Source organism: Lolium rigidum, chromosome 6 (genome assembly GCF_022539505.1).
Source record: "Lolium rigidum isolate FL_2022 chromosome 6, APGP_CSIRO_Lrig_0.1, whole genome shotgun sequence".
Taxonomy (NCBI): Eukaryota; Viridiplantae; Streptophyta; class Magnoliopsida; order Poales; family Poaceae; genus Lolium; species Lolium rigidum.
The window spans coordinates 40,441,261-40,454,451 of NC_061513.1; the positions used below are offsets into that span (position 1 = coordinate 40,441,261).

The window sequence follows — 13,191 nt, forward strand, 5'->3', positions numbered from 1 at the left end:
GAGAGCAATATTGGTGTGTGTTTCTATGAATTACAACAAAGATATAGGTTTACAAAATATTTGCATCGTTTATGCAGAATGGAAAAAAGTACTTATCCATATCCAGTTGCCCGCTGCGGCACTAAATTTAACGTGTGATGGGATTAGGGGTGGTTGGACCGCCACTAGTACCAACTGAAGTTTGTATAGGAGCAAAGTTGAGCCAAACCAAAGCAAAAGGCAAGGCCGGAAGGCTAAATAAAAAGGGAAAAGAAGCAACCTATATTTAGCTTATGCTCAAAACTTAGTCATATGTCAAAGCTGTTTTCAGCTACGATCACAAGGTAAACAAAAATGTTGGTGTGGAGCTTGGACACTACAAACTTTTTCGAAGGAAAAAAAAACGAACGTAGAAATTGGGCCAGGGATTTGAGAGGAGGGGACTCTGGGTTGACTGAAATGGCAAAGAGTGTGACGATAGGGCCCGCGTCATGGCTGTAGCGGGCCGCCGTATATGAGTACCTGGTATGGGCTAAAACGAGCTGCGCTAGAACGATAGAAAACCTATAATGGCCAGGCGGAGCCCAAATCTCAGCTGTTGTTAGTTTATCTGCTAGTGACGAACATGTCACTAAGGGTATAACTAATTAGACAACAAACAGCGGGGATAGCTCAGTTGGGAGAGCGTCAGACTGAAGATCTGAAGGTCGGGTGTTCGATCCACCCTCACCGCAATCTTTTTTTCCCCCTCCGTTGTAGCATTCTCAACGTTTTTGACCTGTGGGTACTCTTAATCACTTCACTGTGCCATAAAATTGGTGACGGTGGGTATTCTTGATCATTTGCGGGGAACACAAATCACAATGGTTTTTTTACCTCACAAATCACAATGTTAATTTGCCGTGAAGATGCCAAATCACAAAAGCTGAAGCTTCTTGTCGTTTCATCAGGGTAGAAATGAAAAACTAGACGGTGTCAAACTGAAAGCTATACATTCATGAACTCCCAGATGGCACGATCTGTGCGGTAAACCTAGCGCGCGACGCCCAGCTGCAACTGCAGAACTGTGCCATCCGATCGAGCAGGGAGACATGATCTCGAACGTTCCCTGTTCCACCATCAATCATTCCTCATAATGCTTGTTTCGTGACAGTACCATGTCTGTTCTTAAGAGCAAGTACAATAGAGTCCAATCAGCTGACTATAAGACATTAAATAATATATTTTAGATGAGTTGGAGGAGAGAGAAGAAGAGAGAGAAGGGAGGTGAGCTACTATGCTAATAGCAATTTCTCATGACGTCTTCCTAGAAGACATCGTGAGAGTGAAAGGCGGGTCATATATTAAGTAAAGATTACATTCTTATAGCCAACTATTGTACATGTTAGCTATATGATGACTACAAATGATATGACATCTTGTTATAGCCAACAGTTGGCTATACTATTGGAATTGCTCTAACTGAATAATGGTGTTGCATATTATGAATATTGGCCGGTCGCAGTCCTTGGCGAGAGGAGGTCTCAAACGTAGCGATTCGCTATTCGATCACTGAATTAATGGACGCTTGTCGACCTTAGTTTATTAGCTGCGGGTAGGCGGCCAGGAATATCTTGGTCCGTTCCCGGACTTTCTGGTGCTAGCTACGGCCATAACGTGATGTCATACGAGAATTGATCCCAAAGCTTTCCCTACCGTTCATTTCCAGTCAAGAAAAACAAACTAGTACCATATTCTCAAGAGTACAGGAAGGCCATGTTTTGGTTGCCCCTGTACCCGATCCATGTGTCTGATGGAGTAAATTTAGGCTACATGGTTTCCTATTCGGTAATCCCAGACGTATGGAATTATTCATATGGACAGACCTTATGGTGGGATGTGGACTTGTTATCACCAGAATTTGACCGGATCAGAGGTGGGCCGCGATTGAAGATGGGTTTGAAGAATATACATAGAAGAAATACATGAATCGGCCTTGTGTACCAAATTTGGGCTAATTGCCCGTGTATCTGTACCATAGTAGGATGCGTGTCGGTTAGAAGGAGTTTGGCTCGTGCCCGGTTGGGATTATTTCCACGTTAGAAAGTCCCCGGACTATAAATATGTATCTAGGGTTTATGAAATAAACAACAACCAACGTTCAACACAAACCAATCTCGGCGCATCGCCAACTCCCCCGTCTCGAGGGTTTCTTCCGGGTAAGCACCATGTTGCCTAGATCGCATCTTGCGATCTAGGCAGAGACATGTTTATTCGTCTTCCATGCGTTGCTCGTACTGAAGCCTTTTTGATGGCGAGCAACGTAGTTATCATAGATGTTTTAGGGTTAGCATTGTTCTTCGTATCATATGCTATCGTCATGCAACCCTTAGGCATCTAGCCGCCCTTACGCCTGTCACGGGTGTAAGGGCGGCACCCCGCTTGATCATTATTTAGTAGATCCGATCCGTTATGATTGCTCCTTGTTCTTCAAGGATTAGTTTAATATCTGCATTGTTAGGCCTTACAAAGGGTTGGAGGATCCAGCGGCGTGTAGGGTGTAGTTTGCTAGCCCTAGACAGGATGTTCCGGGGATCAACCTCGTGTTGGTTTTTAGGCCCTGTCTAGGATCGGCTTACGATCACCGTACGCGAGCGCGAGGCCCAATCACGAGTAGGACGTTCCGATTGTGCGGTGAAAACCCCAAATCGTAGTAGATCGCTTTAGCTTTCTCTTGATCAAGCAGGACCACCATCCGATCGTACACCTCGTACGTATCATGGGTGGATCGGCTCTTTGAGCCGATTCACGAGACAACCCGAGAGCCGATCGAGGCTCGTATTTAACGTTTACGTGTATGCCATGCAGAAACTAAGCGAGGCATCATCCAACACCTTCCCCGACCAGGTATAGGTCAGGTGGCACGCCCTTGCACCAGCATCGGTTGTGTGCGCAGAAGGCTTTGCGGGCCGTCGCTCGGAGGGACCAGGGCCAGCCGCAGTCCTGGGAGATTCCCGGCTCTACGGTGTTGCCCGTCGCTGCCCGCCGATGGGTTTTTGACCGCAACACATTCTGGCACGCCCGGTGGGACGATCTTCGACATCCACCGCATCGCCATCTACATCTAAGATGGCGGAAGGCACTCCGGTCAAGTACGAGGATCTGACTGAAGAGCTCAAAAAGAAGCATGACGAGATCAAAGCAGTCCTCGAAGCCGACCTCATCGGCTCTTTCCACGTAACCCGCTCCCATGGCATCGGGTGGAAAGGGTTCTCACCTGAAGGCGCGCTCGATGGAGTGGACCTGTCCTCCCCGTCGAAGAACGCACCGGTCGCTGCGTCGGAGATCAACTTCATGGTGGCTCATTCGCCGCACCGCCACTCGAGAGCCTCGGTGAACACTTTGGAGCGTGTCGCTCTTCGCGTGATCCAGGAAATCATGAGCCATCGGCATTCTCCGTCGGGACCAGCTCGGGGACTTACCAAGGAGAGATGCCACTCCAGTCCCGTCCGCCGCTGCCGTTCGCGTTGGCAGCACCAGAAGTGCCGAATTCATCGGCATACGTCGTCTACAAGATTGGTGGTGACCCTAGTGACTACCAATTCTTACATGAGGCACCCAAGGAGATCCCCCATGGATATACGTGCGCATACGTGCCGCACCGCAAGAATCGGGCACTCTCAAACCAGGCTGCAACAGCAGGGACTTCTGGAACAGCAGGAGGAACGTCGGGAACAGATCTTGAGAAGCAGACGTGGCTAGCTAAGTACGCCACTCCGACAAACCTCCAGAGCTCAGTGACATAGGCATCCCTAATGGGTCTGCCGAAGATAGTACCCGGGGTTTATTGAAGGCCCACTACTCGAAGAATAAGAAGATTCGGAAGCCCAAGATGTTATTAAGGAAAGTTAGAGTTGTAATAGAAAGTCTTATTTGTAATCTTACGGGATGAGTTTGAAACCTTCCCGGACTTTGTAACTTGTACAACACGAATCCCTCGGCTCCGCCTCCTATATAAGGGGGAGTCGAGGGACGCAGAGATCATCGAATCATTGTCTACAAACCCTAGTTTTCATAATCGTCGAGTACTTTTCGGCTGAAACCTTCGAGATCTACTTGCCCTCTACTTCCAACTAAACCCTAGCCTACAATCCATAGGCATTGACAAGTTGATACCTTGTCAATTGGCGCCGTCCGTGGGGATTAGAGGCGACAAGGAGCTGATCTCGATGGCACGTTCAAGATCATCGACTTCATCAGCAGCAAGCAACATCATGGACAGAGGTAAACAGATCGAAACTGGTCTTGTTGATTTTGTTCCTCACCCGCCCTCCCGTTTGGATGCATATGCGTATCTGGAGGAGCCAATGAAGATGACGTTTGGAAAATTCGATTTCCGCGTCGAGAAAGAAGGAGTGTATCGTCTCGAAGTTCCGATCTCGTCGGGATTTTCGTCGGGTGGTTCTGATCTCTCAAACTCAGTATCATCCGTCGAGTCCAGCGATAAGGAGATTTCGTCGCCACGCTTCATCGACAGCAGGGCAAGTGAAAAACTCGCCAAAATCTTCAGCAACATGTCCTTCGAATCATCGGCGGACTCTTATATAAGCGATGACTCGAGCGATACTGATAGCTTCGACTTCATCGACAAATCCACCTCTATTGGGAAGGTCTTCACCAAACTCTATGATGGTGTCACCAAACCAAGCAAAGTGAAAACTCCAAAATATCATCAAGTTTTTGCCGTTGGAGATGCAAGTCGCGATCAAGAGGAAACATCGGAGGCTTTCGACGATTTGGGCAACCCCTATGTCGATCCCTCAGATCTAAGGTGAGGTATGGGCACTAAATATGTCGGGCCCACACCACGCGTCAGAGTTCAAGTTCCACAAACAGCCTCGGGATAGAGCCGCGAAAGCTTTAGATGGCTCGGAACCAATGACGACAACTGCTACAGTCCAAGAACTGCAAGCTTATCAATATAGACTCGCCCGAGCTGGAAGAGAACTGGAAAAACAGACAGAAGCTCTAAACAGAAGAAGGGAGGCAGCTTCCGCGTCAAGCCGACGAAGGGCAGAGCAAAGTCGACAATCTGGAACCTCGGGAGATAGCCATAGAGAAGCTCGGAACAGAGCAAGGTCAAGGTTGCAACACATACCTGAAGGAGAAAGAGAGTACCTGGTTCAAAATCTCGACATGTCTTTTATGTCGATAGACACAAGAGGGAATATTATCCCTAAGACACCATAAGCTGGGTATATGGCGACACAAGCCTTTATCCTTGCATCTAGGCCGCCTCCAGGAGATCCAAGGGAGGCTTTGTACAACATGGCAGTGGCAGGAGCTGAAGCCATGGGAACGGCGTTTGTATCAACACCGCCGTAAGGAGCCGCAAGGCAAAATAGTCCACGACCTACGGCAGCAGCGAGCAGAGCAAATGTCGAAGGAACAAGTGGAGCAAGAGATACGGCAGCACAAGCAAGGGTAGACAGAGCACGGCAAGGCGAAGGGAACATCGGCATTCCCCGTAATTAAACGACGAGGATATGTGCGGTTTGCCGTGCTTTACAAGGAGAGTACGAAAACTCGAGTCCCTTCGGGATTTAAGTTGCCCGATCATTTCAAAAATTCGACGGCCTGCAAGACCCGGAGGATTGGCTAGTTGATTACCTCGAGACGGTGAAGTTAACTCGGAGGGACCAGGGCAACAGCCATGCAAAGTATTCAGGTGCACTTAAGTGGAGCCGCACGATCTTGGATCAAAAAGCTTCCGCCAGGATCTATCGACAACTGGGATAGCTTTGAGGACATATTCGTCAAGAATTTCCGATCCACTTGCAAGAAGCCCGCGTCTCTAGAGGAGTTACGGGCGTGTCGACGTAAGCCGTACGAGCCAATGAGAAAATATATCCAAAGGTGGAACATCATAAAAAACTCGGCGAAAAATATATCCGACGAGAGGGCAATAGATGCATTTGTCGCAGGGATCGGGCGTGGAGATTTTGTCGAAGATTTGGGAAGAACCAATCCAAAGACAAGTATTCGCATTAATGGAAATAGCAAATAGATGGGCAGATGGAGAAGATGCTGTCCACAACAAACGGCATAGATCGCCAGAGGAGGACCGCGGTCGAAATTATCAATCAAGGCGACGATTTCCTCGGCAGTACTCGAATTATGATGCTCCAGGTCAAATTTCGGCTGGTTTCCGAGCCAGTGCAGGAGGAAACAATCGAGATGACTACCAGAGAAGTAATGAGCAACGAAGTGACAACAGAGACGAATTTCGACAAAATAGGCAAAACAACGGGCCAAGGTTCCAGAGGCCTTTTGTGTCTCCCGAAGAAATGATGAACGGGCCGTGTCAGATGCACTTTTTCCTCGACAGCAACGGAAAAAGACAGTCAGGACATCTACGTAAGGATTGTCGAAATTTCCAGGCAATGCTGAGATATGCAGGGCATGCTAATGCTCGAGCAGCACAAAGAAACCCTCGAGAACCCGTAAGTGAGGTCCACCTGCCACCTCCTCCCGCGATAACGGATGACAATCGACATCAGCTAAGAATAGCGGCGGCGCCTGCACCACCACCGTACGTTGATCCCAATTCTAATGGAGCGGTCTCGATGATTCAGAAGGGAAGGCCGTCCAATAGAACTCAAAAAGTAATCTCGCGACAGGTGTTCATGGCGGAGAAAATGCCTCCACCAACAGTTGAGTACCTCAATTGGTCGTGGCAAGACATCGGCTTCACCATAGCAGCATCATCCGCAGCAAGTTCCTCGACCAGTGGCGGCCAGCACTCATACTACCAGCGGTCATCGCAGGATTCGACGTGTCTCGCGTGTTTATAGATGGCGGCAGCAGCTTGAACCTCATGTACGCAGATACATTAAGGAAGATGAACATCTCCCTAGCAAACCTCGAAACCAACGAGACACGAGATTCCACGGCATCACACCGGAGAAGCCAAGCTATCCGTTGGGAAAGATAAACCTCGACGTTCGGCTTTGGGACCCGAGAAAATTACAGAATCGAGAAATTGGAGTTTGAAGTCGTAGATTTCCCGTCACAATACCACGCTCTGTTGGGACGACCAGCATATGCTAGATTTATGGCGGTACCACACTACACGTACCTATTGTGGAGGATGCCCGGACCCAAGGGACCAATCACAATCAAAGGAAGCTTCGCCCTAGCCGATAAATGTGACAAGGATTTTCATCGACTATCAGAAACTTTCGGGATGCAAGCAGAATATATGGAGGCAAGGCTTACAACTGATTATGATGTGCTGCCAGATGTAGGAAGGCCAAACAAAGAATCAACTTTCAACGCTGAGAAAAATTCCAAGGAGGTACAGATTCACCCGACAGATCCAAAAAAGACGACGTCCATCGCAAAAGACATGGACCTCGCATAGGAAAGCGCGCTCGTCGAGTTCCTCCGTGAGAACTGGAAAATCTTCGCATGGTGTCCAGCTGACATGCCAGGAGTACCCAGGGAACTTGCCGAGCACCACCTAAATTTGGATCCACTCGCGAGACCAATCAAACAACCTTTGCGGCGTTTTTCGGAGCCAAACCGCAAAGCTATGTTATCAGAAATAGATCGATTACGCGAAGCTGGTTTTATCAAAGAACTGCACACGGAGGCTACATGGGTAGCAAATCCAGTATTAGTGCCGAAGAAAAACACTAAAGTCCTTCGCATGTGCGTCGACTTTACGTGTCTCAATAAACATTGCCCAAAGGATCACTTCCCCCTCCCAAGGATCGATCAAATCATCGACTCCACGGCAGGATGTGAACGTCTTTCCTTCTTGGATGCATACTCTGGTTATAACCAGATCAGGTTGAAAGAAGAGGATGAAGTCAAAACAGCGTTCATCACACCCTACGGCGTGTTTTGCTATAGAACAATGCCTTTTGGTCTGAAAAACGCGGGAGCAACATATCAGAGGATGATGCAGAAGTGTTTGGCGACACAGATTGGAAAGAATGTGCAAGTATATATTGATGATGTCGTCATAACATCAAAAAAGGGGACAACGTTGATCGAGGATCTGAGGGAAACTTTCGACAACCTCGACAAATTCTGCCTCAAGTTGAACCCGACGAAGTGTTCTTTTGGCGTCCCAGCAGGAGAGCTTCTTGGCTTTCTAGTTTCAGCAAGAGGGATCGAAGCAAACCCTGATAAAATACAGGCTATCGTAACAATGAGGAAGCCAACAAAGTTGAAAGAAATACAGCAACTAACTGGGCGAGTCGCAGCTTTGAGTAGATTCGTCGCCAGGCTGGGAGAAAAAGCACTACCGTTCTACGCTTTGATAAAACAAGGGGAGAAATTCCAGTGGAACGAAGAAGCCGATAGAGCTTTCGAGGATCTGAAACGCAAAATCTCGACACCACCAATCTTGGTGGCGCCGAAGGAAAAGGAACCTCTCCTGCTGTACATCGCAGCCACGCCACAAGTGGTTAGCACGGTGCTAGTTGTCGAAAGAGAAGAAGAAGGAAAACTCCATGGAGTGCAAAGACCGGTATATTTCATTAGTGAAGTTTTATCGCCGTCCAAACAGCGGTACCCGCAGTACCGTAAACTAGCATATGGAGTAATTACAACAGCAAGAAAGTTGCGCCACTATTTTTCGGCACACCCGATAATAGTAGTCAATGAAGCACCTCTCTCAAATATATTAAACAATCCAGAAGCTACAGGACGTGTCTCCCTTTGGGGAATAGAACTTTCCCCTCGGGACATCACGTATGAAAAAAGAAAGGCAATCAAGTCGCAAGTTTTGCCAGATTTCATCGCAGAGTGGATGGAGCTGCAAAACACGGGACCCCCAGATTTGTCGAGAACTTGGACAATGAACTTCGACGGGTCCAAGAGAGTAGAAGGAGCTGGTGCAGGAGTGATACTCATATCACCTGAAGGCGACAAGTTGAAGTATGTCCTACGGATGACGTTCCCAAACGCATCCAACAATGAAGCAGAATATGAAGCCCTTATACACGGGATGAAGATGGCGAAAGCTTGCGGTGCAACTCGACTAAAAATCTTTGGCGACTCACAATTGGTGGCTCAGCAAGTTATGAACCAATGTGATGCAGTCAATGATAGCATGATAGCATACAAGGAGGTATACAATGAGCCGGAGAAGCTGTTTGATGGATGCGAGGTAAATCATATCGTAGACTGAGCAATGATGAAGCCGACGTCCTCGCAAACATCGGGTCACAATGCCTCCCAATCCCGCCAGGCGTGTTTTGGGAAGAAATAGCGGAGAGATCAACGAAGCCGAAGAAGGTGCAGAAAAAAGCAAAAGAAGGAAAAACTTCGGCGTCTACCAAAGAAACCATGGAGGATGAAGAGGACCAAGAACTTGTGATGATGATAGAAGTTCCTTGGATGCAAGCGTACGTATCGTATATCCTCAGGAAGGAAATACCCGACGATCCAATTGAAGCAAGGCGAGTTATTCGACGATCCAAAGCTTTCACAGTGGTCAAAGGGGAGTTATATAAGCGAAGTATTTCAGGCGTCTTGCAAAGGTGTGTCACACCAGAAGAAGGAAGAATAATCCTAAAAGATGTGCACGAGGGAATATGTGGTCACCACGCAAGCAGTCGAGCTATTGCAGCCAAAGTCTTTCGGGCAGGATTCTACTGGTTGACAGCAATCGAGGACGCAAAAGAGATAGTACGAACTTGCGACGCGTGCCAGAGATTTGCCGCAAAACCGCACTCTCCGGCGGCAGAACTAATGCCAATACCATTGTCATGGCCCTTCGCCCAATGGGGACTCGACATGGTAGGCAAGTTGCACCAAGCTTGGCCAGGAGGATACGAGTACCTGTTGGTTGCTGTCGACAAATTCACCAAGTGGGTAGAAGCGAAGCCAATAAATTCACCAGACGCACAATCAGCAATAAAGTTCGTGAAGGGCATCGTTTTTCGATTTGGAGTACCTCACAGCATCGTCACAGACAATGGCAGCAACTTCACGTCGAAGGAGGTCAAGGCATACTGTGCGGAAGTGGGCATCAAATTGCACTTCGCGTCGCTTGCACATCCCCAAACTAATGGACAAGTCGAGAAAGCCAATGGCATCATCTGCAATGGCATCAAAAAACGTCTGCTAGGACCGCTTGAAAAGGCTCGACACACCTGGCCAGAAGAACTGCCAAGTGTTTTGTGGAGCATCCGAACAACACCAAATACGGCGACACAAGAAACCCCGTTCTTTCTCGTCCACGGAGCTGAAGCCGTATTACCAATAGAAATAGAGCACGATTCTCCAAGAGTAACAGGGTACGACGAAGAAACATCACGAAAAGTTCGGGAGGATGATATGGATGCACTCGACGAAGCTCGAGATGAGGTACTGTCACGGGTTACCAAGTACCAACAAGACTTGAAGAACTACCACAGTCGACGGTTGCGGCCAAGATCTTTTCAAGTCGGTGATTTGGTCCTCGCGACTCAACCAGCAAAGTACAGAGAAGCTCGAGTCACCATGGTTGGGGCCTTACATCGTAACGGAAGTCATCGACGGAGGAGCATACAGGATCAAGGACAAGAAGACAGGGGTTCCCGAGAAAACCCCTGGAACGTGGCGCAGCTCAGGCGGTTCTATGCCTAGAGCCGAAATATAGTCCTTTCTCTGTAAAAATACAATGTACTGAAACGCCCGCGAGTTTTCAGACGCACTCTTTTCCTTTTCGGGGCACCGAGTGGGGCCGGAAAGGTTTTTAATGAGGCGGGCTCGCGGTGCTGCAATATAATAAAGATAGTGGAGATATACTTCTTATTTTGCGACACGCTCGGGGGCTCAACGCCTAAGTCTCAAAATACATACAATATAGATTTACCGAAATATTTCGCCTTGGTACACTAATACCTCGCCAAATATAAAAATCGGAAGCCAACAATTATAAATATAGTGTACACGTCAAAAATCTTAAATGCTTTGGTCCAAGAACCTCGTAATAAAAATATAGAACTTCGATATCAAAGATACTCGAAGATTTGCAATCCATCAATGAAAAAACAAGGATGTCTTATTACAACGAAGGAAAAATCTTCAAGATGGAAAAAATAGTACAACCTTTACCCAGAAGGCTCGGGGGCTCCAACAATATAGAGGACTTTTGCAATATACAACAAATTTCTTCGGAAATAAAAAAGAAATCAAAAAAGTTTGAGATACAAAGTTTCCAATATAGTACAAGTCAGCTAAAGCCCAAAATACTATCTACGGACAAGCCTCTGGTTGTTTTATGTTCAGCATAAGACCCCTTGATAAAGAACTCTGAGTCCATCCGAAGAAGCTCATCTATCATCGACTCGGCCACGGGAGCCACCATATCATCGATTGTGTCAATATCATTCTTTCGCCGCGTTTTCTTGGCCAGGCAATCAGCAACAATCTTCGTCAGGTCTAACTTTGGATGACAAATATTTATCATAATCATGGCGAACCTTGCTCCAAAGAGTGAGTTGAGCTCGCACAAAATTATGAATGCGGGGAGCATCTCCGAATACCTCCAGTAATTCAGGAAGAGTTTTGGGAACCTCATTTCGAGGAAATAAAGTCCTATAAACAAGGGTTAATGTTGTCGTGCAAAAACTGAGAAATTCGCGCACTTGGCAAGCACGATCTTGAAACCTAACAATTTGTTGGGTTCGTTCAGGAGTGGCCCAGAACAAACAGCCATGGTTAAGGGAAAGATTGACAAGAAGATTCGTTCTCTCGTTCACTCTTTGATCTTCGGCAGCAGCGTCAAGAACCGAGCCTATTAAGCAACAAGGCAAGAAATTTGAAGGAAGGCACAGCAAAATAAAGAGAAGGCATTATGAGGTCGCAAAAACGTACCTAACATATCTGTGCTAGCTTCCAGCATCAGCTCGAGCATACTATTTTCTCGGGTCGTGGCTCCCTTTGCTTCCAATATAGCAGCATCCTTGGCAGCCGTAGCCTCTTTGGCTTGTTGGAGAGCAAGTTTTTCCTGCTCGGATGCTTTCCGAGATTGTTCCATCATTGCCAGAGTTTGTTTCTTCATGGATTGAAGTTGTTGTCGAAGCTCTTGCAAATCTTCCGACAAATGTTTGCTTGAAGAACCTTCGAGGGGATTATCATCGACTAGTACTTTCTTCGAGAAGGAAGATGCAGGTGAAGCAGCGGCAGAACAAGGGTTGGTCGAGTAATTATCAAATATTAACTGGAAAAGAAAGTCCCAGGATCAATGATAAGCGCGAAGAGGAATTTCATTAATTTCTAGAAAATTTACACGGACATTACAAAAGAAGTTCTCCGGAGGGACTAACAGGATAATTGTCGCCAAGGCTAAAATGGCGACAACGGCAAAAGGAATAGAGAAAACAAAAGAAAGAAAAAACAAAGGCATTCAACTAGACCTCCGGCCTTGATGAGCTAGGAGTCGAAGATGGCTTGATCCCGAGATAGGCCAGGATTTTCTTCGTGTTGGGCTTGGCTGCCTTGATCAACGACCTCCATCTTGATGGTTCTATTTGCTCGGTGTCGCCTACTTTCAACCAGTCAATAGTTTGTTGACTGTCAGCGACCAGGGCAATAGTGCTCTCAACAGCAACCTTCATGTTTTCCTGGCGCATCTTCAGTCCAAGATCCTCCGGCGGATTGAAGTCCTTGTGTTATCACCAGAATTTGACCAAGTCAGAGGTGGGCCGCGATCAAGATGGTCTGAAGATATATATATATATATAGAAGGAATATGTGGATCGGCCTTTTATACCAAGTTGGGCTTAATTGCCCGTGTATCTGTAACATATTAGATCGTATTTTAGTTTAGAGATAGAGTCTTACTCGTGCACGGTTTAGTGCACGCCCTCATTAGAAAGTCCCCTGGACTATAAATATGTACCTAGGGTTTATGGAATAAACAACAACTCACGTTCAACCCCAAAACAAACCAATCTCGGCGCATCGCCAACTCCTTCGTCTCGAGGGTTTCTATCGGAGTAGCGACATGTCGCCTAGATCGCATCTTGCGATCTAGGCAGCACAAGCCCCATGTTGTTCATGCGTTGCTCGTATCGAAGCGCTTTTGATGGCGAGCAACGTAGTTATCATTAGATGTGTTAGGGTTAGCATTGTTCTTCGTTTAAGCATGCTTACGTAGTGCAACCCTTGCATATCTAGCCGCCCTCACGCCTATCTCGGGTGTGGGCGGCACCCCGCTTGATCATTATT

General features: G+C 47.3%; 1 non-coding gene across 1 annotated transcript; it reads left to right on the forward strand.

The window, feature by feature from the left end:
- The first annotated feature begins 640 nt into the window (after positions 1 to 640).
- TRNAF-GAA lies at positions 641 to 713 on the forward strand. The gene has a single exon. It is a non-coding gene; the product is annotated as a tRNA-Phe (tRNA).
- Positions 714 to 13,191: the final 12,478 nt, after the last annotated feature.